Here is a 10,160-nt window from a genome sequence, read left to right on the forward strand (position 1 = left end):
GACCTTTTCAACAGTGACAACAGTGCATAGCCCAGCAGCCCCTCCCTGTTTCAAAATCAGATTTTCTAATTTTCTGTTTTGTCTGAGGATGCACGGAAGAATGCAGGCTAAGGTCCCAAAACACAGGTGAATGTGAAAATGTGCTGACATTTCCCGGCATCTAAGCCACATGCCAGTCCCCTCTGGCATCCCTCCAGCCAGCTCACTCTCACTGCTTCTCACTTCCACCCCCCCTTCCAAAATAAACAGGAGAGAATGAAGAGAGGAAGCAGAAGAAAGGGATGAGGTTGGACGTGGAGGGGATGATACTGTGTCTGCGGCTTTAAAAAAAAAAACTCAAAAAGAAAAGACTAAAATGAATGCTTAATTGTGCTCATCAAACACTCTTCTTAAGCGATATGTTAAATTTGTTTGTGAATAAAAACATCTATTAAGGAAGTTGAAACCCTGCAAAAGCAAATTATTTATATTTAACAACATTTTGTTAACAAAAATAATGCCTGAAACATTGTGTATGCTTTGTAATAAAATGCAAATTCACCTCACCTATTCACCCCTGTCAGGTTGAACATGTTTTTTTCTGTGAAGTGTGGGGGAGGTCTTGCAGCAACAGAAGCAATGAGGCTTGTGCAAAGTACTTAACAGTAAACATTGTACCTACATGCTCAGAGATGCCTTCTGCAATGAGAAAAAATCTTCTTAATTCCCAGCTTTACTCTTGTTCTCTGGGCGAGATGAATGAGGAAATAAAGGTGTGTCTGGTAAAATCAAGGCTGTAGCAGCAATGACGTGCAAAATATCCTTTGAATGTACCTTCTGTGTGGATCAGCTGGTTAACAGCATTAGCTCCCACAGTGTAAATCCCTAACTGTTGCAGATTAAGACAAGAAAGGATGCTCAATCGTTGCTTTCAAGTACAAGCCTGCCCAGTCCCCTGCCTTTCCCACTCTCTCCATTCACTTCCCTCCCTTCTTCTACTTTCTGCCTCCCTTAAGAAGGCAAATATTTCAGAGTAGTCATATTTAATCAACATCTTCACGGACAACACAAGGATTTCAAGCCCTCTGCTGCAAAAGGCTTGGCTGTCACAATCTGAATAATTGTCTTCGATACCTTGATTCATTCTCTTTAACGACAATAGAAAAGACAGTGCTTGTGACCTACATTGCAGCTGATGTGTGAAGATGTAGTGTTTTTTGATTATGTGTTTTGCATGGCGTGATATCACATTGTGTCACTTACTCTTTGTTTAAGATTTTTCTGTCCATCTAATGCAGGTTACATGAAGACGCTGCTGTCATGTTTCATATTTCATTGGTTATGACAGAGGCAGAATAATGTGTCTGTCTGGGCGAGATCCCGCTGTTCCACTGAGTAAATGCAGTGTTTCCCTTTGATAGCAAGGTAGATAGAAGTAAGAGTAGTGAAACAACAACATCAAACTTCCCCTCTGATAGATTCATGTTGATAATGTTTGGCTGGCAGGAACAAATACCAGTCATTCGGCAAGCGTACCGTTACTGTAGCTCAATTTAGTTTGTACAGCATGGTTCACAATGGCCATTTTGTTGATATCATTTGATAAGACAGGCTCCCAGAAATGCATCGAGGGGAAAACAGGATTTATTGTTCCCACACATTGCCCAAAGCCCTATGCTTATGGTGTACAAAGCGATAATCTTTAAGGTCGGGCCAAGGTCAAAATTAACAACAAAAGCAATTACATTCATACAGTGTTTTTAACGTTTTTTCCCGGAGCATACCAGGAGAGCAACTACACATCCTTGCAGACTTTGTGTGGGCTCTATGACAAGCTGTCTCCCTATTTAAGTACCTTTCATCCCTTTTCTCCCACTGGCTTCATTGTTTGTATCAGAGTAATATATTCATGCATAAACCTAACTGTTATCCAAGGGGAGAATTTATTTCTCCTGGCCTGGACACAATAAATCACCTTGGGCCAAAGTAAAGAGTCTGGAGTTGCAGGACTGGCGGCAGTAGCCGACCAAACTTTTTTCATGATACATCTAAGATCCTTCCTTCCTAGAACCATCACAACCTGACCAAGCATTCAAGTGTAAGAAATATGGACCTTGCAGTTTCGCAAGCAGCAGCTGACTCATCCAGTCTAATTGTTTGCCTTTATGCTTTTATCAATATTGCAGAGACATAACACGCCACAGTGAGCCACATTCTATGTTTTGAAGTTGTGGGAGTTTCGAGGTCTTTCATCATCAATTTAGCACAATTTACTTTGGTCTACAACAGTGGAAAAAGTTTATCAAGAGGATGTGTGTATGCGAGAGAAGGAACAAGATAGAAGAAGAAGGGGGAGGACTTTTCCAGACAGGGTTTTTCTGTTGGTTATCTCACTCTGGAATGAAATTGAAGGCCATGTTTCCCCTTTTCTTTTCTTTTCTTCTCTTCTCCTCTCTGTTAAGGGCTGAGGATGAGTAAAGGCTACTGCCTCACACTGAGAAGAGCTATCCAGGCAGATAAGGCCGTGCCTCATTGCAAAATAGTAACAATGAAGAGAGCATAGGTGCAGGTATCTACATGTCACTGAGCCTTGGGGCAAAACAAGGGAATTTGAGTGCTGTGTTACCTACAACCCCATAGGAAGAAAATTCAATACAATAAGCATAGAGAGAATTAAGTTAATGTAAACAGAGTGAGCTGGTGGATTTTACAATTCTTGGGCAAATACTAGCATGAGTCAATCTTGTAAGAAAATTACACGCTGCTTTGAAATGGCTGACAGAGCTAATGGCCATAATAGGCCCCTTTGAGTTGAAAGTGGTCCTAGTTGTAATTGGACAGCAGTGTATATAGTAGAAGGACAAAGCTGCCGTTGGCCGGGCTCCCCTATGGCACATGAGCAGACTAGACAAGCAATGTCTGCACCCCTTTTCCTGCAGTAACCATGGTGACAGTGCCAGGCAGGGGCATCCTCATCACCAGGGGGCAGTGTGGGCAGCGCAGCATGGTTGCCCTTACTGCCTACCCTGGTGCCTCATCTTTCACACACACAACCACAAACGACACATGTGCCATGCAGTCAAACAAAAATAAATTAAAATGGACACAAACACAAGCAGCCAAGCACAAAATTACTCACGCACACACACACACAGTCATCTGCTCTTGACAGCTGCCCCTTGGCGTCTAACACAAGCCCCCTCCCACTCCGTCTCTCTCCTACTCCTTTTTGTTGCTCACTTATTGTCAAGTTTCTACCAAAAAAAACGCACATCCTCCCATGACACCAGCTAATTGATTATTGATGGTGCCAGGGTAAACTGACTTATATTCAAAGGGATGTGAAAAAAGAAAATGGTTGGGGCAATGCATTCAGTTCCTTTCATGAAAATGAAGTAAGTCAAGGCATTTGTATGTAAAGCTGAGCTCCCTTCCCCTCCCTTTTTGTTGTTGTTGTTTTCATAATCAGCTCAGGTTGCATTAGGAAGCCTTGGGAGCAGTTTGAGGGCTAAGGCAACTGAGGGCAAGCAATGTAGGTTGTGTCCTGGAAACACGCTACCAGCTAACAGTGTTTGGGAAAGAAATCACAACAGCCCTCATGGCTTGCTGGGGTGACAGTCTGACTTCCAACCGGTGTGAAGATCAGTGACAAACAAACAGCCAGACTTGTTATTCTTCAGGTCTCTCTGCCAGGATTGCTGCCCTTATCGCTGGCATCAGGTAATTTTGTTACACGTGGTAAAATATAAGATGGCTTGTGACAGCAGAGATCAGATAAAGAGTGAGAGCGCCTGGGCAAGGGAATGTGGAGACGGGGCTGAATGCCTAAACAGGCTGTTGTGTGAGGGGGAGAGACTGATGATTGTGGCAGGCAGATTGAGGCACTAAAGAATGGCAGAGGCAAGGGATCCTGTCCCATGGAAATGTGTCATGAAGGCAGTTCCATTAACATCTTAATAAAGGCTTCCCAGGCCCTGGAGAGCCCTCGTGAGCAGACTGCCTTCTCCACTCACATAGGGGCCCAAAGCCGCTCTCGCAGCATGTCAACGAGAGAACATTTAAGTTCTGCCAGTATTGCATTGTGAGGGTGTTAGGCTTCCCAAAGGAGTAGCCTAAATGCCTACCCACAAACATGCTCCACTAAATTCCTTTATTCCGTTTTCCCTCTACTTTCATTTACTGTCCATTTCTCCATCTGTTGGATTCAGCGGTCCTACAAAAGGCTTTGTTTCAGCAAGCTGGCAAGCCTTTGGGACAGCAGAGTGCACACTGGGGTTCATTGCTAACTTGCTGCCATCAATAGAGAGAGCAGGATCTGGACTGGCTACGTTTGCGCCTGGCAGAGGGACGACTGTTAACCGTTCCCCGACGGTCCTCTGAAGAGACTGGCTGGAGCCTGTCTGGGAGTTGCGGACACACACAGCCTTCTTCTTGCAAAAAACAGCTAGAATCCTGACAGAGACAGGGGAACCAAACTGTCTCAACAAAATCCAAGCACAGTGAACACACAGTGAGAAAAAAAGGTGGCCTTTTTCTTTCAAGTACTCGTATGTTTAAAAAGTGTCCCTGTGTGTCGGGAATTGAAATGCAAAGGAGTGGCATTGATTTTTGCTCTCTGTGCTATGTGTTGCTCATGCTGGGAAAGCTGCTACTTAACAATGTAGTGGCCTGTAGTCATCAATTTAAAATGGTTTCAACGATTCAGTAAGTCACTGAAGGCTACGTGCACAACTACTCAAGATGATGAAAATGGCTACAGCAGCATGACTAGACCGTTAAATGGAGTCCTCTAGTGTTTTCTAACATCTGCTATTGTATGGAAATTATCAAAGAGTAATGCGATATCTTAAGATCTGATGTCTACTGTGTATGTTTATAATATATTATAAACATATACTATAGATATACTTAATATTTCAGTGCTGTTCATACTGTTATGTTCTAATATTGTATATACTGTATATTTCATATCCACTTACCTCAAGTATATAACACCTGGATATAAGACTTCATTTGCATCTTTTACACTATGCTCCATCACACTATTGTCTCGATTTGTGTGTACATGTATGCACGTATGTGTATATTACATACCTCCGACATGTACATAATAATGATAATAATAATTTACTCCTGCATCCTTAGCACTCTGCTAATTGCACTATTGTCTCAATCTGTCTATATTGTTTTTTTTTATAGTGTGTATATATGTTCTGGGGCGGCACAGTGGTGCGGTGGTTAGCACTGTCGCCTCACAGCAAGAAGGTCGTGGGTTCAAACCCCGGTTGCCCTGGCCTTTCTGTGCATGTTCTCCCCGTGTCTGCGTGGGTTCTCTCCGGGTACTCTGGCTTCCTCCCACCATCCAAAGACATGCAGTCTAGGTTAATTGGCAACCCTAAATTGTCCTTAGGTTTGAGCGTGAGTGGTTGTTCGTCTATGTGTGGCCCTGCGATGGACTGGCGACCTGTCCAGGGTGTACTCCGCCTTGCGCCCGATGTCAGCTGGGATTGGCTCCAGCCCCCCCGCGACCCTGTATGCAGGATAAGCGGTTGACGATGGATATATGTTCTGTATAATGTAGTCTGTGTCTGACTTATTATTTTATGACCAAGCGCATCGTGAGCAATGTACAATCCAGAGTCAAATTCGTCGTATGTGTAGTCATACCTGGCAAATAAAGCTGATTCTGATTTTGATATCAAGGGAATGTCTGTACAAGATATGCAACACTAGATTTACTCTCTCTCACACTGCAGTGGGACAGAGAGTGTGTTGGAATTCATCAACACAACATTTTAACCAAATGTTGACCTAAAATGTTAGATAGGACTTTTACAAGTACATGAAAAATCATCTGTTTCTCCAAGAATGAAATCTGACATTCATCTATGTAATGGAGAGATGGGAATGTGGAAGCTATCCTATGTCAGTTCCCAATTTCAGTCTGATACCTGCCAGTCTCTGAGCATCAGTATCAGAATTACTGCAACAAAGTTAAGTGTCATCTTATACCAGATGCAAAGTTCAGTTCAAACACTCCTGAATCAACTAATCAGCAGAGTACTACCTCTACAACCAACAACAACTTAAAATTAACTAACGTTTGTTACGATAATCATCGCCTAGAGAGAGACTATCTCTACTGCTGAATCTGGTGCTTGAAGCGTCAAGAGACAGGTAGAAAAACTCAGGTTGTTTACATTTATCCAGAGGAGACAGCGAGCACAGAAGATGTGAATGAAGCCGCTTGCTGCATGGATGAAGAGAACGAGGCAGTTACGATCTTCTGCTTTCCACTGAAGCCAGACCCCTATCAGACTAAATGTTCTCCCTGACTGCACTCCACTTGATCAATGTCACCACAGATCCAGATCTCTCTTATGTCAATCCTCACACGTACGCACTCGCCATAAATACAGATTCCAGACTCAAACATGCACATAACAAGGCTGACTGAGTGGAGCGTGTGTGTGGGTCAAGAAGATTGAGATCTCTGTTGTGACAGCTGGACAGTTGAGAGGTTCAGATAAACAGCCCACAGTGAGGGAAGACGGGAGGCCAATTTCATTAAAACAAACACTCACACACTATTTGTACAATGCAACAGAGAGGAAAGGCAGGACCTATATCTGTGGGAGAGTGAGTCAGTGAACTCACAAAAGTACCATTATCTGCATGTGTTTGCGTGTTTGCGCAAGTAAAAGACAGTTGGGATGGTGGGGGTTTGGGGGGGGGGGTTATTCTGTGCTTCCTTACAGAATACACACAGCCGCTGAGCGCATTTGCAGTATTCACTCATTAAGAAATAGGTCAAGGATTCTGCCTGCATGCGTAGCAACTTGTCAAAATCTCTCAAGCTAAAACTGTGGTGAGTCTGGCTGCCTTAAGGGGGGGATCCAAAGAGGAGCAAGCAGTGGTGCTGCTGTGAGAAAGCTGGTGGTGACACAGCACACGTCATTCAGTAGCAAATCACACAGTTAAAAAATTTGTTTATAATGCTATCATAGTGGTATAAGTAGAATACACTGAATGAAAAGAGGCTGTGTGCTCGCACTGTGGCCCAATAATTAACTCGGCTTGCCGTTAAGGCTCTTTGCTCTTCATCAACAGAGGACGCTCTTGAGCCATGTGCGCCAATCAGCTGAGTTTGTCGCAGATACTGATGATGGTGGTACATTAGAGGGTACAGGGTACTTTAGAGGACCAATTCCTCTTGATAACGTGAAATTTCATAGTTAGAGGTACACAATAATGGCTATTTCAAAAGTCAAGATGAAATGTTTGGAGTGAAAACACCTACACAAGATGTGAATACTTTCCGTGGGGAAATGCAGTCCTCAACAAACTTATATAATTCACTCCAAAATCAGAAATGCTAAATAAAGAATACCTTGCTGACCATACAGATTCACTGTACGTTCAATCAAAGTATTGCAGCCCCCTACAGAGAGGTGAAGTGGAAAGGTAGAGGCAGAGAAACATCAACCGTTACTCTACAAAGCCCGATCTAAGTTTGTCCAGTCGAAGCAATTTCTCTCCTGCTTGGTGAGGTTAACCTTATTGATTGGATGAATGTGTGATGTTGAGGTTCTCGAAAGGCTTTCGTGGACGGTGTGCCTTCAAAGGCATCACTTGAAAGTGATTCATTGAGCAGAATTCTTAACATCTTTGCTCATATCCTCCATTATTTAAAAAGAAAACAAACTGGCTGTGATTCATTGCTTTCAGAATAAACTGAAATTATCAACAACAGCTCAGGAAATATTTTTAATTCACTTGTAAAGATCTTGTCTTCAAAGGAACGAGTTTCCAACAATAAAAATTTGCATCATACAAGGTTACTGTTCATAAATGACAAAAATAAATATGAGCCAAAGCAGAGCTAATCGAACATATAACCGCTGCTGGTCAGAGGGGCTGATTCCTCAGTGGAAGCACTACACTATTAGTGAATGTGATTTTTTTTTCATTAGACCAGAGTTAATTCGGTGAATATAAACAGCTTGTGATAATCAAACCAATGCTGAGTACTGGTTTGTTCTTCCAAAGGCAGAAATTTCCACCCTGGTGGCTGCTTAGGGGTCGAACTGCTGTTTCACTGTGAATTGGATGTGAGGGGTGATGCTTCAGATGCACAAAAAACATGATTTCACCAAGAAGGACCGGGTTTTGATTGCAAGGGGCAGAAAGATTAATATGCTACCCATCAGCCATGGCAGATGTAAGTTATTTTCATGCAAATGCAAATGTAAGGCAATTTTCTACTTAAGACAACATTTATTTTCTTTAGTCATTGTCATGGGTGCTTGCCGGAGGGCTGGCAGTCTGACAGAGAATGAAGATTTGTAGGTGCATCTGCTGAATAGGACAGATGAGGTCTAGAGATGATCTGGAATCCTTAATTGATGCCAGTTGGCAACAATATAGCAGATTGTTGTTGATTTCACCACAAAGAGACTTCATCTGACAGGAAATGCATAGAATTTAGATGATGCCTACCAAATCTGTGACCTCCTGAAACTAATTCACAGTGCATATATTTTTGTGAACATGAAAAGTGAGAAATTTAACAGTCTGATAATCAACTCCGACTACAGACTCAAGGTTCACTTGTTGCAGTGACACACAAGTCCAGGTCTGTTGCCTGCTACTAGTTAGTAGATTACATCTAAAAAAAAATGTTGAGGTGTAGTCTGAAGTCTTCTATAAATATAAAACACCATGGGCACTGTGTAGAACAGCATGCCTGTGTCATTTTACTAAAGAATTCTATTGCAAGCATTAGGATATAAAGACTAAAAATAACTCTGCTGGTCAAGTAACTTCATTTAATAGAAAGATGTTACCAACATATCCCAGAAGCTGCTCATCAGCAAGAATGATGCTAATTGGAAGTATTATGAACAGGTTGTAACTCAGTAATACTGCTGTATTAGGAGGCAGCTAAAATCTAATAAATTCGAATAGAGCATAAAGCATCCAGAGCAACACCTGACCATTCAGCCTGATGTTCAGTTCAAACGCAAATATTTTATGAGCACACACAGTGCAGTTGTTAGTAAACTATACATTTTATGGTCACAGATCATCATTCATTTAAAATTATGGGCTGTGGCAAAGCTACAATGAAATATTGAAACAGCCCTTATCGGAGTCTGCAGCCTAAAATGAAAAATGTCTCTCTCCAGCTGTCTCTCCGCAGTGTCGGAAATTAGCCCTTTACAGAACAGTGAGGCTGTTTTTTGTTTGCAGCGCATAGAACAGTCGTGTGGGATTTAAACAGATATTCACACACAGTGAAGCAGATTTAGCCTAAACGAGCTTGTTGGTCGTCACTCACCTCTTCATTTAAACTGGATCTCTTGGGTATCCTGTTCCCTCCAGCGCGGCTGCTGTCTTCTGGGTTTTAACTGATGCGCTGGACTCACATCCACAGAAAAAAAATCCAAATGCACTATTTTGGACAAAGCCTGCGTTTTCGGAGATGCTTGAATAATTTTACATTCACTAGTTCTTCCAATTCCTTAAATACATCTACCTACGAAACTGTTAAGCGATGGCGACGTCATTCATTCAAGTCAAAACCTTCATTACTGCGAGTATTTGTAAATTCAGTGGGTAAACTTCGCAGCAGAGCATTCACCATCTGAACTGACCTCCTAATGTTACTTTACTAGACCGTGTCAATGAAATGGCACATTCCTTCAGTTCGGGATTCAGCGTCCTCCAGGCTGCTCTACAATACACGCAGGTTATGGTCAAGCCGTGGCCAGGCTTGCCATCGTCCAACGGTGTAATTTCGCAGCGTCAGTTCAGACCCGCAGCGTGGCTTTCTCACAGGGCTCTGCCGGACTGACATGGATTAGCGGCTCCATCAATGTACAGTAGTGTGTGTACGTTGCCACTGGCACACTGCGCAGTTAAACCCAGCCCCCTCACACTCCAGCTCATTATGGAGTTAACCGTTTCCGCCCAAAGAAAAACATTAATATTGAATAAATGAAAGTAGCATTTGTGCATAATTCAGAAATTCAGTCTTAGAAAAACATTTAGAACTTTATTAAGAAGATTTTTTTTAACACTATGCACTTGTAGGCCTACACATAAAACCCTTTGGCAATTTGCAATGTACCATCCCCTCACCTACCAAAAAAAAGAACAATTTACCGACAATATGCCTT

The 10,160-nt window shown here is 42.5% G+C and overlaps 1 protein-coding gene across 1 annotated transcript in view; it reads right to left on the bottom strand.

The window, feature by feature from the left end:
* The window catches only part of plxna2 (plexin A2), a 178,383-nt gene extending 168,510 nt beyond the window's left edge, over positions 1 to 9,873 (bottom strand). Inside the window, exon 1 of the mRNA XM_038722831.1 lies at positions 9,320 to 9,873. The gene's annotated coding sequence lies outside the window, so the exon portion shown is untranslated. The remainder of the gene's footprint in view (positions 1 to 9,319) is intronic.
* Positions 9,874 to 10,160: the final 287 nt, after the last annotated feature.

Source organism: Micropterus salmoides, unplaced genomic scaffold (genome assembly GCF_014851395.1).
Source record: "Micropterus salmoides isolate LMB-PRFRI ecotype aquatic unplaced genomic scaffold, ASM1485139v1 Ms_hic_scaffold_16, whole genome shotgun sequence".
NCBI lineage: Eukaryota > Metazoa > Chordata > Actinopteri > Centrarchiformes > Centrarchidae > Micropterus > Micropterus salmoides.